This window comes from Barbus barbus (genome assembly GCF_936440315.1).
Source record: "Barbus barbus genome assembly, chromosome: 4".
Taxonomy (NCBI): domain Eukaryota; kingdom Metazoa; phylum Chordata; class Actinopteri; order Cypriniformes; family Cyprinidae; genus Barbus; species Barbus barbus.
In genome coordinates, this window is record NC_136732.1 from 39,307,825 (window position 1) to 39,325,930 (window position 18,106).

The following is an 18,106-nucleotide window of genomic DNA, read 5'->3' on the forward strand; positions in this document are numbered from 1 at the left end:
CTGAAAAACATAAAAAATATTATACAACCCGAATTCTGGAAATGTTGGGACATCTTTTAAATTTGAATAAAATGAAACCTAAAAGAATTTCAAATCACATGAGCCAATGTTTTATTCATAATAGAACATAGAGAACATAAAAAAATGTTTAAATGGAGAAATTTTACACTTTTATCCACTAAATGAGCTCATTTCAAATTTTATGCCTGCTACAGGTCTCCAAAAAGTTGGCACGGGGGCAACAAAGGCAAAAAGCAATACATTTTGAAAAAGCAATACATTTTGAAAAGATTCAGCTGGGAGAACATCTAGCAACTAATTAAGTTAATTGGCATCAAGTCTGTAACATGATTAGCTATAAAAGGGATGTCTTAGAGAAGCAGAGTCTCTCAGAAGTAAAGATTGGCTACAGCAAAAATATGTTAGGAGATTTGTCACCATGGGTGTTAAACTTATCACTTTCTGGATGATATACAGGTCCATCTTTGCTAGTGTTAAAACGACACTGATGAAAGTGTTTATTATACAAACACTGTATTAGTGTTTAATTTTAATCACTCAGGGCGTTAAGAAATTATTAATCTTAAGTATACACCTGTAACACTTTGTGGTGATTAATCCTACACTCCCAGTGTATTTATTTAATGTTGATTTACTGTAAATATTGTAAATACTTATTTTAAAATGGTAATGCAGAATAAAACATTTTAACGAGTGAATTTAACTCCCTCAACTGGTGAACACTGCACAAATGTTCAGGTAAAAATAAACCCACAAAACAATACACTTTTACAATTATTATATTTTTTTAATTAAAACATTGTAAATCTTTTTCCCTGTACCAAAATTATTTCACATTCAGTGTTTTCAATACATGCAAAGAACATGTTCATGTACAAAATACATATTCTTATTTGGTCCATATGTAACGTCAAATATTTCTCAGCTAAAACAACAGCATCCCATTCATTAGCATCCTGGCAGAATGCATGTTAATGCTCACTGAACAAAGTCCCTGCTAATGCTGTTTAGACCTCCTTGTAAAGAGTAGTTTTCAGCAAGACGAGATGTGTTTTTCTGCACTTTTCAGCCAAGCAAGATGTTCCTGTATAATAGGAGAAAAACAAAACAAAACAAAAAAGGATTATTTTGCATCCATTTATCAGGTAAAATGTCAGGGACAAGTATCAATTACAATATAAGAATAGTTAACCCAAAACTGAACATTATGTCATCATTTATTTATACTAATGTGGTTCCACACCTGTAGGACCTTCTGTCTTCTGAGGAACACAAAACAATATATATTTTGAATAATCTACAGAAGAAACTGTCATACATGGCATCTGTGGAAAGGCATGAGTAAACATTTACTGTTCACTTATGGTTGGACTCCTACCAAAATTAATGCACATAAATGGGACAGCACATAAATAAATGACAATGCAAGCACACCAAAAATTTACATTTGATGCATTTTTGAAGAAACATTTTTAGAAGGAGATCAGACTCTTTATTATTAATGTTTAATTATAAAAAAGAAAATAAGCATGAGAATCAATAATCTTAAAATATGCAATTGTGGCTTACCCATATCTCTGGTATGTGTCCTAATAAAGCTCTTCTCATCCCACTTAATGTATTGGTGGCTTCATACTCTTCAAGCACATCATCTCCTTTTGATTTTTCTGTTAAGCCAGCATGAACCATCTGTAACAATATTAAAGGAACCGTTAACTAAAAATTGTAATTCCAAACCCATGCGACTCACATTTGCTGAACACAAAACACGTTCATGCTTTAAAAAAAAAAGATAATATAGTGTCTAAAGTAGTTTATGTGACTCATGTGCCATATTCCAAGACTTGTGAGGGCACAAAATCACAATTTAACTCACTCAGTATAGAAAGTTTGAGTATATTTAAAAGAACAACACTCAAATTCAATACAGTGACACATCAACATCATGAAAACTCACAATTCATGCTTAATGAAACAAGTAAAATACTTACTTTCGGTGCTTTCATTGAGAAAACCAACTTCCCCATCTGCTCCGCATCGCGAGTGAAAGAAAATGTCTCTCTGAGAAAGGTTTAGATGCACACAACACATAAATATCGCTATTAATCAATATGATGTTATTAAATACAAATTTTAAATGAGGTAAAACACTTACTTCTAATGTTTCCCTGTTAAAAACGACTTCTACGTCAAATGCATCTGTGAGAAACATTTAAACTCGTTTAGGTGCGCACATCATATACATATCATCATAAAGTAATATTATTTTATAAAATGCAAAACGTAAATGAGCTTAAACACTTACTTTCGGTGTTTTCCTTGATAAAACCAATTTCCCCGTCTTCTCTGCATCATGAGTGAAGGAAAATATCTCTCTGAGAAAACGTTTAGGAGTGCACATCACATAAATATTGCTATAAATCAATATGATTTTGTGAAATACATATGATAAATTAGATAAAACACTTAACTTTCGGTGTTTCCCTTTTAAAAAGAAACGTCCTCATATGTTCATGCATATGCCTCGCGACTGGAAAATAAATTACTTTAAAAAAAGTTTAGGTGCACACAACTCATAAATGTCGCTATAAAATGATATGATATTACAAAACACATATTGTGAGTAGGATTAAACACTTAATTTTGCTGTTTTCCATTCTCATATGCTCCGTATCGCGAGTCTAAGAAAATGGCGTGTGTGAAAAATATTTAAAATGGGTCAGGTGCACACACAAGCAATTGTCCTGGATGTGACTAATAACACTCAACAGAGTGTTATAAGAGTGTCTCTGCGTATTTACACCGGCCAGAGGGTGCTGTTTACACTAGCTAGTGTTAATCCCCCTAAAGTTCAACACCACAACTTTAACACTTTTAAAAGTCCTTAACACTAGGATTTAAACACTGGAGATTTTGCTGTGCAGAGGCCCTCCAATCTGTGAAAGAGTGCGTAAAAAGTTTGTGGAATACTTTAAAAACAACGTTCCTCAACGTCAAATTGCAATGGCTTTGCAAATCTCATCATCTACAGTGCATAACATCATCAAAAGATTCAGAGAAACTGGAGAAATCTCTGTGTGTAAGGGACAAGGCCAAATACCTTTGTTGGATGCCCATGGTCTTCGGGCCCTCAGACGACACTCCATCACTCATCGGCATGATTCTGTCATTGATATTACTAAATGGGCCCAGGAATACTTCCAGAAACCACTGTCGGTAAACACAATCCACCGTGCCATCTGCCGATGCCAACTAAAGCTCTATCATGCAAAAAGGAAGCCATATGTGACCATAGTTCAGAAGCGCCGTCATGTCCTGTGGGCCGAGGCTCATTTAATATGGACTGTTTCAAAGTGGAAAAGTGTTCTATGGTCAGACGAGTCCAAAGTTGACATTCTTGTTAGAAATCACGGACGCCGTGTCCTCTGGGCTAAAGAGGATTGAGACCTTCTAGCGTGTTATCAGCGTTCAGTTCAAAAGCCAGCATCTCTGATGATATGGGGGTGCCTAAGTGCATACGGTATGGGCAGCTTGCATGTTTTGGAAGGCACTATGAATGCTGAAAGGTATATAAAGGTTTTAGAGCAACATATGCTCCCCTCCAGATGATGTCTATTTCAGGGAAGGCCTTGTGTATTTCAGCAGGACAATGCAAAACCAAATACTGCAGCTATTGCAACAGCATGGCTTCATAGTAGAAGAGTCTGGGTGTTGAATTGGCCTGTCTGCAGTCCAGATCTTTCACCCATAGAGAACATTTGGTGCATCATTAAACTAAAAATTTACTATTTTGAGACCTGTAGCAGGCATCAAATTTGAAAAGAGCTCATTTTGTGCATAAAATTGTAAAATTTGTCAGTTTAAACATTTGTTATGCTCTCTATTCTATATTCTCTATTCAACATTTTATTCTATTGTGAATAAAATATTGGCCCATGTGATATGAAATTCTTTTAGTTTTCATTTTATTCAAATTTAAAAAACGTCCCAACATTTCCGGAATTCGGGTTGTATGTATTACACTTATTATACATATTATTGTTCAAATTTTATTACACCTGAGTCTCTAAACATCTCACAACTGATCAATGAAAAATGCGTGTGGACGAGAGACACTAAACAGAGAGAGAGAGACAGGAAGTCATTAGTGAGGGTTGAGTGGACTGATCCATTTCTCTTAGTGCTTTTGGCAGAAAAAAATAGCAACTTAAATGTAATAAAAACTGAATTAGCAGAAGGAATCTTGCTGCTGAGAAAGACAAAAATCCTATGAACGGATCTCTGAAAACCAACCAAATCATGCTAAATATACCTCAACACTAATCAGTGCATTTCTAACACCAGTAGTGTGTTTTGTCAGTCAAAAAAAAAATACAAATAAATTAAATAAAACAGTGCAGCACTCACATCATTCAAGTGTTTACAATTCTTGTATAATATTCTTGTACAATATCTTGTACTCTTGTATAATTCTTGTATATATTTTTTTATTTACATAGTAACGTATTGTACTATACTTTTATACCCCATCTACTATTTTTTATTATTTATGTATGCACATACATATTATATACGTATATATATATATATATATATATATATATATATATATATAACCAAGAAATGAGCTCCAAATATCAGATGTGTGTTTCATTTTAGCATGCTTCTTCATTCTTCAGACCTTTTAATTATTTTAAGGTCGACGTGAAACACAAATGCGTTTTACTTCCATTAAATTTCAGAACAAAACCATATTTACTGAAAAACAGACGAGACTTGATTTGAATCGATTCAATGGTGAAACATCTCTATATGAGCTGGTTGAAAAAAATTAGATTAAAAAGATGAACATTTATTTTTTACTGATGAATCAATGACACTACTCTATCAATACAATTTTAATAAAGTCCATTTTGATTTCATGTTTGAATATTTAAGATCTAAACTCTGCTGGAAGCTTCAGTGAAGTCTTGTTTCTGACACGGACCATCAGCGTTCAGAAAGCAATCAGACACAATCATGACTGTCTGTGAAATCCCACGGACATTTAAGATGAAACTCTGTTGCACACAGATGTATTATTCAGAATCACATTAAGAGTCACTTCAGAATTAATAATGTGTGTGTGGCTGCCGTCAGCATCTGCATTCATACACGCACACGTCTGAAGGTTTTAGCACTTTATTCACTTTTTTTCTGCAGATTAATTATAATTTTTAGTGACTCAACTGATGAGAGACTGCAGGTCTAAGAATTACACAACAATTATAAGAATGTAGTTTAAAATAATTTTAGACGGAGTATAGCCAGTGGTCGAATTGGACGGGGATGGTGGGGTGGAGGGTTCTGTGATTAAAAAATAATAATAAAAAAATTAACAAAAAATATGATTTTTTAAAGGAATTATGGTTTATGAGTTCTGCTCGTTCATTCTCGTGAGTGTCTACATTCCACCGCAAGCGCACGTGAGCTCAGCTTTACAGAAACTCACTGATCTGATCACAGAGAGTGAGCAACCTCACCCGGACTCTGTTTTAATCATTCTAGGGGACTTTAATAAAGCAAATCTCTCCTGTGAACTGCCAAAATACAGACAGCATGTTACATGTCCCACCAGAGACAGTAATATACTGGATCACTGTTACACAACAATAAAGGACACATATCACTCTGTCCCAGCTTTAGGACTCTCTGATCACTGTTTGGTTCATCTTATTCCGACCTACAGGCAGAAACTGAAGTCAGCTAAACCTGTATTAAGGACTGTAAAGAGATGGACTAATGAGACAGAGCAGGTTTTACAAGCCTGTCTCGACCTTACTGATTGGAGTGTTTTTGAAGCTGCTGCAAACGATCTGGACGAGCTCACAGAGACTGTAACATCTTATATCAGTTTCTGTGAGGATATGTGCATTCCTACCAGGACTCATCTAACTTATAACAATGACAAACCATGGTTCACTGCAAAACTCAGACAGTTCCGTCAGGCCAAAGAAGATGCTTACAGGAATGGGGACAGAGTCTTGTATAAACAGGCCAAATACACACTGGAAAAGGAGATCAGAGTGGCAAAGAGGAATTATTCCGATAAGCTAAGGATCCAATTATCTTCCAGTGACACGGCTTCAGTGTGGAAAGGTCTGAAAGACATCACCAATTACAAGACACCATCCCCCAGCACTGTGGAGAATCAACAACTGGCAGACGATCTGAATGAGTTCTACTACAGGTTTGAAAAAAACACCTCCTGCAACCCCCCTCTCCCCCACACCTGCACTGCAGATAAGAGAAGATGACGTGCGCCAGGTCTTCAAAAAGAACAAGAGAAGGAAGGCACCAGGCCCAGACAGTGTGACACCAGCCTGTTTGAAATCCTGTGCTGACCAGCTGCCCCCCATCTTCACACAGATCTTCAACAGATTACTGGAGCTGTGCGAAGTCCCCTCATGCTTCAAACGCTCCACCATCATCCCCGTCCCAAAGAAACCCAAGATAACAGGACTTAACGACTACAGACCTGTGCCTCTAACATCTGTGGTCATGAAATCATTTGAAAAACTGGTTTTGGCTTATCTGAAGGACATCACTGGACCCTTACTGGACTCCCTGCAGTTTGCCTACAGAGCAAACAGGTCTGTAGATGATGCAGTCAACATGGGACTGCATTACATACTGCAACACCTGGACAGACCAGGGAATTATGTGAGGAACCTGCTTGTGGACTTCAGCTCGGCCTTTAACACTATCATTCCAAACCTCCTCCTGCCCAAACTAACTCAGCTCTCAGTGCCCACCTCCGTCTGTCAGTGGATCAACAGCTTCCTGACAGACAGGCAGCAGCTAGTGAGGCTGGGAAAATACACATCCAGCACCTGTACGATCAGTTCTATCCCCACTGCTCTTCTCCCTCTACACCAATGACTGCACATCTAAAGACTCCTCTGTCAAGCTCCTGAAGTTTGCAGACGACACCACACTGATCGGCCTCATTCAGGACGGTGACGAGTCTGCTTACAGACAGGAGGTTAAGGAGCTGGCTGTCTGGTGCAGTCTTAACAACCTGGAGCTCAACACGGTCAAAACTGTGAAAAGTACTTTATCAGGGTTCTGTTGCTTGGAATATGGTTCCCATAGATATAAGAAAGAGTAACTGTACATATGTATTTTGAAGAAAATGTGAAGATATGCTTGTAAATATGTAGATGTATATTTTAAGTGCTGCTTCTGCTAAGACGTATAGTTTGTGATGTGATAAGTAAATTTTATTTTTTAATTTTTTTAATTTTTATTTTTTTTAACGATCGTCTGTTTTGGATTGAGTTGAGGACCCCAAGAAGACTAGCAACCACTCTGTGGAAGCTAATAGGGATCCAAATAAACAATTTTTATACATGACAGGGGCAGTCGTGACCTAATGGATAGAGAGTTGGACTTGTAACCCGAAGGTCGTGGGTTCGAGTCTCGGGTCCGGCAGGGATTGTAGGTGGGGGAGTGAATAACCAACACTCTCTCCACTCTCAATAACACGACTGAGGTGAGACCCTTGAGCAAGGCACCAAACCCCCAACTGCTCCCCAGGCACCGCAGCATTGGCTGCCCACTGCATTTACATTTACATTTAGTCATTTGGCAGACGCTTTTATCCAAAGCGATTTACAATTGGGGAATACAAAAAGCGATTAATCTTGAAGAGGAAACCAGACAGAGGAAGTGCTCGTAACACCAAGTCTCAGTCATTGTTCAAATAAGTACAAGCTACTAAGCGGAGAGAAAGATAGAGGGAATTTTTTTTTTTTTTTTGGGTTTAGGATGAAGTCAAGTACTGCCGAAAGAGATGAGTTTTCAGTTGTTGCTTGAAGATTGACAGGGGTCCGGCGTTCCGGATAAGGGTGGGAAGATTATTCCACACGCCAGGAATGGTGAACGAGAATGTTCTGGAGAGTGATTTTGAGCCTCTCTGTGATGGTACCACTAGGCGTCGCTCACTAGCAGATCTCAGACTTCTGGAGGGGATGTAGGTTTGTAATAGTGAGTGGAAGTACGAGGGTGCTGAGCCTGTGGTAGTTCTGTACGCAAGCATCAGTGTCTTGAACTTGATGCGAGCTGCCACTGGTAGCCAGTGCAAGGAGATGAAGAGAGGTGTAACATGCGCTCTTTTGGGCTCGTTGAAGATCAGTCGTGCCGCTGCATTCTGAATCATCAGTCTCATAAAAAGACTGTTCTCCTGTCAATTTAACAGACTGACAAGCTCTTTTTGCACTACACACATATCTGCACAGTTTTTGTTTTATTTAACTGGTTTGCACTCTATCTATTCTGCCATGTGCCTTATGTCACTTTATCTATCTATCTTTTTTTATTTTTATTTTTCTACAATGTTCTCAGATTGATAAGCTCTTTTTGCACTACACATATATCTGCACAGTTTTGGTTTATTTAACTGGTTTGCACTCCATCTATTCTGCCATGTGCCTTATGTCACTTTATCTATCTTTTTTTTATTTTTATTTTTCTACAATGTTCTCAGATTGATAAGCTCTTTTTGCACTACAAATATATCTGCACAGTTTTGTTTTTATTTAACTGGTTTGCACTATCTGCCATGCGCCATATGCCACTTTATCTATTTCTTTATTTTTTTTCTACAATGTCCTTACTTGTATAGCTATAGAGTTGTATGTACATATGTTTAAACCGTATTATCTGTATTTGAACGTGTTTAATGTAAACTGTTTACACCAAGGGTCTGAGGGTAACGCAATTTCAATTCTCTGTATGTATGTGCTGTACATGTGGAAGAATTGACAATAAAGCAGACTTGACTTGACTTGACATTTGTAGAGGTTTGATTGTGTTTGATGGCAAACCAGCCAGAAGAGCATTGCAGTAGTCCAGTCTAGAAACAACAAGGGCCTGGACAAGAAGTTGCGCAGCATGCTCTGTCAGAAAGGGGCTGATTTTTCTGATGTTGTGTAGTGCAAACCTGCAGGATCGAGCAGTCTTTGCAATGTGCTCTTTGAAGGTCAGCTGGTCATCAAAGATTACACCAAGATTTCTGACCGAAGTTGATGGGGTAATCATTGATGAGCCTAACTGAATCGTGAAGTCATGCTGTAGAGTCGGAGTGGCAGGGAAGACCAGAAGTTCCGTCTTTGCCAGGTTGAGCTGTAGGTGATGTTCTTTCATCCATGCCGAGATGTCCGCCAGGCAGCCTGAGATCCGTGCAGCTACCGTTGGGTCATCTGGTTGAAAAGAGAGATAGAGCTGTGTGTCATCGGCATAGCAGTGATAGGAGAAGCCATGTGCATGTATGATGGGACCCAGCGATGTAGTGTATGTGGAGAAGAGGAGGGGTCCAAGAACTGATCCCTGAGGAACTCCAGTGACCAGTTGATGTGGTTTGGATACCTCCCCTCCCCAGGCCACCCTGAAGGATCTACCGGTGAGATAGGATTAAAACCAGCAAAGTGGAATCCCAGTGATGCCCAGTGATGAGAGGGTAGACAGGAGAATCTGATGATTGGCAGTGTCAAAAGCAGCAGAAAGATCCAGCAGAATGAGGACTGACGATTTGGAATCAGCCTTTGCAGTTCGCAGGGCTTCAGTGACTGAGAGTAGCTCTCTGTTGAATCTCTGTTGAATGTTGAATGGCCACTCCTGAAACCTGACTGTTTAGCAGTTTGTTGTACTGTGAAAGAAACCGTGAGAGCTGATTGAAGACAACTCGTTCAAGTGTTTTCCCTACGAATGGAAGGAGAGAGACAGGTCTGTAGTTATCTAAAAGAGAAGTGTTTAATGTAGGTTTTTTGATCAGTGGGGTTACCTGAGCCTGCTTGAATGCTGTGGGGAAGATGCCTGTGAGGAGAGATGTGTTGATAATGTGTGCGAGTGCCGGTAAGAGTGTGGGAGAGATTGTTTGGAGAAGGTGTGAGGGGTTTGGGTCGAGAGGACATGTTGTAGGATGGCTGGAGAGGAGAAGTTTGGATACTTCTGCCTCGGTGAGGGGACAGAAGGAGAAGATGGGAGTTAGAGCAGTGGATGTGGTTGATTGGAGGTCCTGTGGAGTTGAGAACTGGTTACTGATTGTTCTAGTTTTGTCTGTGAAAAAAGAGGCAAAGTCATCAGCGGTTATCAAAGTGGTGGGAGGTGGAGGATGGGGACAGAGGAGAGAATTAAATGTTCTGAAGAGATTACGCATGTCTGGAGCGCTGGTAATCTTGTTGTGGAAATGTGAGGATTTGGCAGTGTGGACTTCAGTAGAGAAAGATGAAAGCAAAGACTGATACCTACTCAGGTCCGACGGATCGTTTGATTTGCGCCATTTTCTCTCTGCCACTCTGAGTTTGGTCCGATTCTCACGAAGAACATTGGATAACCAGGGGTTAGAAGGGGCAGCCCGTGCTGGCCTGGAGGAGAGAAGACAGATGTCGTCTAGACAAGAGGTTAAGGTAGAGCATAAAGTGTCAGTGACTGCATTTACATCCATGGAAGAGAAATGGGTAGGCGAGGGAAGAGAGGAGGAGACTACAGAGGAAAGAAGGGAGGGGGAAAGGGAGTGTAGGTTGCGTCTGAAAGTAACCGGTAAGGGAGATGGTGGCACCTGGGTAGCAAAATGTAAAGCAAATGTAATGAAGAAATGGTCAGAGATATGTAGTGGTTGTACCAGAATGTTATCTGTAGAACAATTGCGTGTGTAAATTAAGTCGAGTTGGTTACCTGATTTGTGCGTGCTAGTAGTGGTGAGGCGTTTGAGATCAAATGAAGCTAGGAGTGACTGGAAGTCTGTAGCATAAGGCCTGTCTAGGTGAATGTTGAAATCGCCGAAGACTAAGAGTGGCCATCCTCCATGAAAGAGGACAGCAGTCCGTCCAGCTCATCTAGGAAGGTTGGTGGTATTTGGCCCGGGGGACGATAGATTACCACAATCTGGAGTCTTATAGGGGCTGTTACAGTAACGGCATGAGATTCAAATGAGTTGAGATTGCCTAGGGGAGAGTGGGTAGAGTATTTCCAATTGTTAGAAATGAGCAAACCAGTGCCCCACCCCGGCCATCTTGACTAGGGGTGTGAGAGAAAGAGAAATTGTGAGAGAGAGCAGCTGGGGTTGCCGTGTCTTCTGGACGAATCCAGGTCTCAGTCAAGCCCAGGATGCTGAGTGTGGAATGTAAGGAAAATGCAGAAAGGAAGTCGGCTTTGTTGACAGCTGACTGGCAATTCCAAAGACCTACAGAGAAAGAAAGAGGTGCAGTGGAAGATGTAGAGATAGTGCGCAGGTTAGCAGGGTTACGTAACCTTCTGCATGTGTTTTTAGAGCGAGGTTGAGAGAGAACCAGAATGGTTTGGAAACACATGATAGACGTGGAAGGATAGAGGATAGGAACGTGTGAGGGAAGATAAAAACGATACTTAAGTGTGTGCTCGGTGTCGTTGCTCGGTCAAAGTCGTGCAGGAAAAAGTCGTCTGTCTTTACACTCGTTGGTCTTCACACGAGGAAGCGTCAACGCTCTGACATCAAATAAATACAGTCTAAGAAACTAGAGTGAAAACAGCTGTGGCCGGCTTCTGATCAGCCCAGCCAATAAGGTAGGACTGCTAACACTGCTCCGGGTGTATGTTCACTACTGTGTGTACACTTGGATGGGTTAAATGCAGAGCACAAATTTCCGAGTATGGGTCACCATACTTGACCACACACCACTTCCCTTTCCCCCTTTCCCTTTCTCAATAAACTGTTCCCAGTAAACTGGGACATTCACATTGACTCTATTGTCAAAAAGGCCCAGCAGAGGTTGTACTTCCTATGTCAGCTGAGGAAGTTCAACCTGCCACAGGAGCTGCTGAAACAGTTCTACTCTGCCATCATTGAATCAGTCCTCTGCACTTCATTAACTGTCTGGTTCAGCTCAGCTACCAAATCTGACCTCAGAAGACTATGGAGGGTAGTCCGGACTGCTGAGCGAATCATTGGTACAACCCTCCCCACTCTCCAAGAACTGTACTTATCCAGAGTGAGCAAAAGGGCTGGTAAAATCACTCTGGACCCCTCACATCCAGCACACTCCCTCTTTGAACTGTTACCGTCTGGTCGACGCTACAGAGCTCTGTGCACCAGAACAACCAGACAAAGGAACAGTTTCTTCCCTCAGGCAATCCATCTCATGAACATTTGAACTCTTAACAATAAACATGAAACACACAACACTATCATACTTTTTTTTTTTTTTTTATCTAACACATACTTATTACATTTCAAATTTGCACCTAACATATTGTGTTTGTGCTATTTTGCATATTGGTCCATTTTGTATATTTGTACATTATTATAATTTTTATTTTATTATTCTTATTATTATCTGTGTCCTGTCCTGTCATTCTGTCGCACTGTGGTGCTACTGTCACTAAAACAAATTCCTCGTATGTGCAAACATGCCTGGCAATAAAGCTAATTCTGATTCTGAGCTGTTTTTCATGCCAGTTAAATTTTTTATTTACTTTTTTTTTTTTTTTGTGGGGACAATCTCTGTTTGTCTGTGTGCCAAATAACCTAAATGATGCCCCTTTTTTAGAGGTGTGCGATATTTTTTTGTGTGTGTGTGTGTGGGGGGGGGGGGTCGATAATGATAATTAATATTTTGTATTTGTCATGGAAAAATAAATTTGACACTAAAAATGCCAGTAGGTGGAGGCAAGTGTCTGTTTTAATGAATGATTCATTGAATTGTTTGACAATTCTTTTAAATTCTTTTTAAATTCAATTCAAACCGAACCAAGTTGACTGTCTTTATGAATGGATCATTAAATAATTGGTTTAATCGATTCATTGAAAAACAGATTCATTCAGGACAGATACACTGCAGCGTTGCTCTGATATATATAAACTCAAACATTTGGTGTAACAGCAAAGTGTGTTAAGAAAAAAATTAAAACCAAGCACAGCAATGTTAAAAATATGTATAAATAATGTATAAATAATTTAAATAGGGTCTATAAAAAGAAGGACAACACCTCAAATATGTTAAAAACGTAAAATATTTGCATATTAATAGCTAATATTTTCACTCTGCGCGTCATGTTTCTGAATTCCTTCCTCATATTATTCTTGAGGATGTCATGCAAAAGTGCTGTAAACATTAAACAAGTGCACCAAAGACTCAAAAATAGCCAGAGAGTAAAGATTTTGTTGAGCTTGAGCTCTTTTTAGAAAGTTGAGGAATCTGGGGATAAAAAAGGAGGGCAGACAGAAGCTATGTAGTGAAATAAACTTGTGCAAAATTGAGTGCATACAATTTTTATGTGCAGTTTAAGATTTTAAACAAAATCTTGGCATTTCCATCCAGCATATTATACCCCAAAACGTGAATAAAAATATGTGGATAGAAACGTAGCTAGTGCTATGGGTTCATCCTGAAACAGTCAAACAAACTAAGTTGGTGCAGCATCTGACATCATTTCCTGTATGTACATGGTATCAGTGTTGGGAAGGTTACGTTGGAAATGTAATAGGTTACAGATTACAAGTTACCCTACTTAAAATGTAATAAGTAGTGTAACTTTTCAGTTACTTTATTAAAGTAATGTAACTGATTACTTTTTGATTACTTTTCTAAATTCCTAATGTTTTCAACTGTTAATCACTTTCAAACATGTAAAGCAGACAGGGTTAACCTTACAGTAGTACTCAACACTGATTACTGTCAGACTTCTGAAATCCTTCATCACTTGAATTAAGAATTTGATATTGATCCAGCTGTACCTCCAAAAGAAGTAAGTCTCACACTTTATATTTTTTATGATTATTTGCGAATCGCCTTTGCTCTCCCACAGGCAGGGTGAGCAGAGCTCATTAGCATGTAAAGAGATATGCAGCGAAACAAGTTGCTGTGAACAGAGCTGTTTTTAACAAGGTAAAAAGGGTCCATTTCGAGAAGAGCCTAAAGAATCATACCAACTTGTAGAAAATGGGCATCTGATGTCCCCTTTGAAGCACAGCCACCACAAAATCAGACTTACTTTAAACTCATTCTGAGGTTAAATACAGATTTAAAATCATAATATATAGTTTAATAGCTATGACAGGGCTCCAGACAAAAAAATAGAGTAAGGAGCCATTGGCTCCTATAAAAGAAAAACTTAGGCGCCAAATTATTTTTTTAGGTGCCACAGAATAAAAGTGGTTTATTTTATTATTATCATTTTATTTTTCCCCCCTATTTTAACATTTCAATCATTTTGTCATGTGTTTATGTCTTATCTTTTCTAGGCTTTATCAGCATTTTAATCCATCTTGTAGATGATCAGGTCGACCGGGGGACTAAGGTTCACTTAAAGTGTGAATTAAATGTCTTTTACAACTTGAAATATACAGTCACAAAGAATTGTTCGTTACACAGAATCTGTACCAATATCATGGACCATAAGCATCACTTGGCAACTGAGAGCAGTGCATCCTATAAATGTTGTCACGTCTTTCACACATTCAGTCTGTTTTTCTTCATTAGTAAAATGCAATTTTATAGGAGGAGCTGAATCATGTACAACAGAATAAGTAAAAATATTAATATGCAACAGCGCATAAATATAGCAAAACGCTCCTCTTTATAGTTATTTTTCTAGCTGACTGATGAGTTTATGGACACTGAGTGGTTATTCTGAGGTAAATGTATTACAATGCAATGTTTACAAGCTTTATACATTTCCTCCGTTTGAAACACTGAAACACAGCTTTTACATAAAACATTTCAGTAGGTTGTACTATAGGCTTTCTTATTGCCTACCTTTTGATCATGTTCATTTCATACTATAGTAGTAAATCGAAATATATAATGGGTTCACTTGCTGCTTTAACTGAGGTGCTAAAGAGATCGCGCCTGAGCATTAAGTGCGATACTCTCCGCTCGCGCGATCCGGACGCATACACGGACCGTGTGGACGCGGGGTACTGCTGTTTATATTACCCAAAGTGTGGGCTTGTGGTCCGCATTAAAGAGCACCCAAACCGCATCATTTGAATTTCCTAGCATTTTAAAGCTGATACTTTGTTTATTAAAAAGTAAGACAGCACAAAGCTTTTTGCGATTACTGGATGGCAAGTGCGCTTCAAATAACAGGAAGTCCATGCATTAACAGAACACAGCATATAAGATCTCGATAAGAAGATCGACCGGACAAGTGTAAATGCATCTGGTTGTTGAAACCACATATGGTAATTTTACTCCTCCCATAATATTAAAATAATAGACGTGTGAGAGCGTTTTATAGGCTATATGGCATGTTATAGTCAGATATGACAGCGCAATGCAACAAGCATCACCGCGGATGAGTAACTTAGCGGAGTATTTCTTCAGCAAGCGACGCGCAAACTGAATGAACCTGAAAGTAAGCCGCAGACGCTAAACACACAATCTTCTTCATTAAAAGTAGCGAGACTAGCCTATCTTTCCAGTGCTGATGCCGCGGCTCTCTTGATATTGAAATTAGCTGATAATTAATAAAATTATCCATTGCTTTCATTGACGTGAACTCCGTTATATTTGCATATGAAGCGGGAATTGAAGAACGGATTTATATCCGTTTTGCGAAGACAGATTTATGTGGCCAAGTGTAAATGGGGAAACGTTTTAACAAATCATATAGATATCCGATCAGAGAAAATGCATGAAGTGACCAGGTGTAAACAGGCCCTTTCAGGTCTCTCTCACTGCGTTCAGCAGACTGTGTGTGGCAGAGACGAGGACTGTTTGAAACTCTTTTCAGTAAAACTTTGATGTGCATCGTCTTATGTAAGTTTAATACGTGAACATAACAAAAGATGTGAGCGCAAAACAATCGGGAAAAAAGTCCTTTCATGCAAATTATATATAGTCGCCAGTGGCAACCTCAGCAAAAACTTCACTCGCAAATTAATATTTTTGGTCGCAAATGCGACCATTTTAGTCGCAGTTTGGAGCCCTGTATGATACTGTTTTTGAAATCAAATCTTTTCATAGCTATGATGGGAAACACTGGAATCTAACAATGCCTGATGAACTTAATCTTAAAAAAAATTAAGCAGATACATAAACCCATATAAGAAATATAAGAGTTATCGGATAAGCATGTTACAGTATAAACTTCTGAAACATTGGTGTTTCATATTTTAGAGCAATCACTGCAGAAATCAATTAAATCTGTATGTGGGAGTGTGTTTGCAAAAAATCAGATGTAATCCCCTTTGTAATCTTTAACATTCTCATAAGTAACTGTAATTTAATTACACATTTTTTCTTAGTAACTGTAAGTAATTACAATTACTTTTATTTTGTAATTAAATGATGTAATTCTGTTACATGTAACTAGTTACTCCCCAAAACTGCCGGGTATATCCTGCGGTTATTAAGATTCTGTCCTAAACATAATAACGGATCACTCACACTGAAAGACTGTATGTATGTTTCTGGACTTTGTCAGGATTTACCGCAGAACAGGGAGGGATAATAATTCACCAAATTCTATTAAAAGAAAAGCTGATTACATTTACATAATCTCTGACCCAGATCATGATGAATATTTGCTTTAAATTATGCTTTTACTTTGTTGCCATTTGTTGTCACTATAGAGATTATTTAATAGGGATTGTTCGCATTTACTCACCAAATGTTGCACCAAACCTGGATGACTATTAATTTTGAGGAACACAAAAGGAAATGTCTTCTTCATATTCAAACTTATGCCGAACCTGGACACATGTCTTGTGCGCATACTGTTATGATACTTTTATTATGCTTGTTCGTCATTTTAGGATCTTGATAGTTGAAAAACAACAAGGTGAAGGGCTTGGTTCAACCTGAGGGGTTTCTTCATATATCATTCACAGTGATTTATAACATTTTGTTCCTAAAACATGGTGAAAATGCTTTGTTTCTCTGTATGTTGACAGTTGTTTTCTGATTTATAGCATGATGAAAATAATAGAAATCCAAATTATTCTCAGTAAAAACATTTTTCTGCAATACAGTATGAAAACAAAATTGAACAAGAATTTTGAACCTGGATTTGTCCAATGTTCAGATTTATTCACATGAATGCATATTTAATTAATGCCTCATTTGCATATTTAAACAGCATTTCAGAAAACAATTGTCTTATTCTGTGATTAATCAGTTAGGAAAGTATGATATCTATTAGTTATTTTTTATGCTATTCACCTGCAGTCTACTTTATCAACTGGCATCAACACTAAACTAGGGTGACGATGCAGAGGAGGAAATTTGCATCAAGCTTTCATGCACAAATCAACATTGGTTTCAAATGTGCTCAAGTGTTGTCAAAGCATTGCTGTCTCTCATTACGTTTCGATGGCACTCATGTTTCTCTTGTAATGTAAACAGATGGTAATAAATTTCACCATAAGGCGCTCTTCAAACCGTCGAAGACATTTCTCTCCAATCACAATGGACATAAAGCTCATAACGGGCACGCTCACATTACCAGCGGTGACACTCACTGAGCCCGAGGGCATTAGGGCTGATTTCTGCTCTTCACGCAGAAGAAAAACATTTGGACAATTGTTTTAGCAAACGACCCACACAGCAGGTTATTGATTTTGTGCAATGAGCTTTAATGCATCTAATGGGCTGCAAAAGCAGGGGGTGAAGAGGGGCACGGCCAGGCTAAAAGGATCATGGGATGGATCTTTCTCCAGTGAGCGGGCCAGTTACACAAACACCTCACAGATAAACCTCATAGATAAATAGATGTGTTTTGGAAAGTCTTTTGGTACAAATTTTGGTTACATCAAAATAGTGTTGTCAAATTGACCCCCACTGAATCAATACTTTGAAAAACAGCAAAAATATGAAATGCAAGCCTAAAAATTTATTCAAAACTAAAGGCTGGTTTTCAGAAGTCATCCATGGAGAATTTGCTGTTTCTTCAACTGTTTGTGTTGCACAGTGTAAAAGTTTGTGAAAAAATGTTCTTGGTTATTTTTATTTTTTTTGATGTCAATTACTAGACTGTTAAGAGCCAGTTTACCCTCACAAGGTTTTGAGAACCTACACCAAGTCAAATAGCGATAAATACTATTAACACAATGTAAATAATGTTA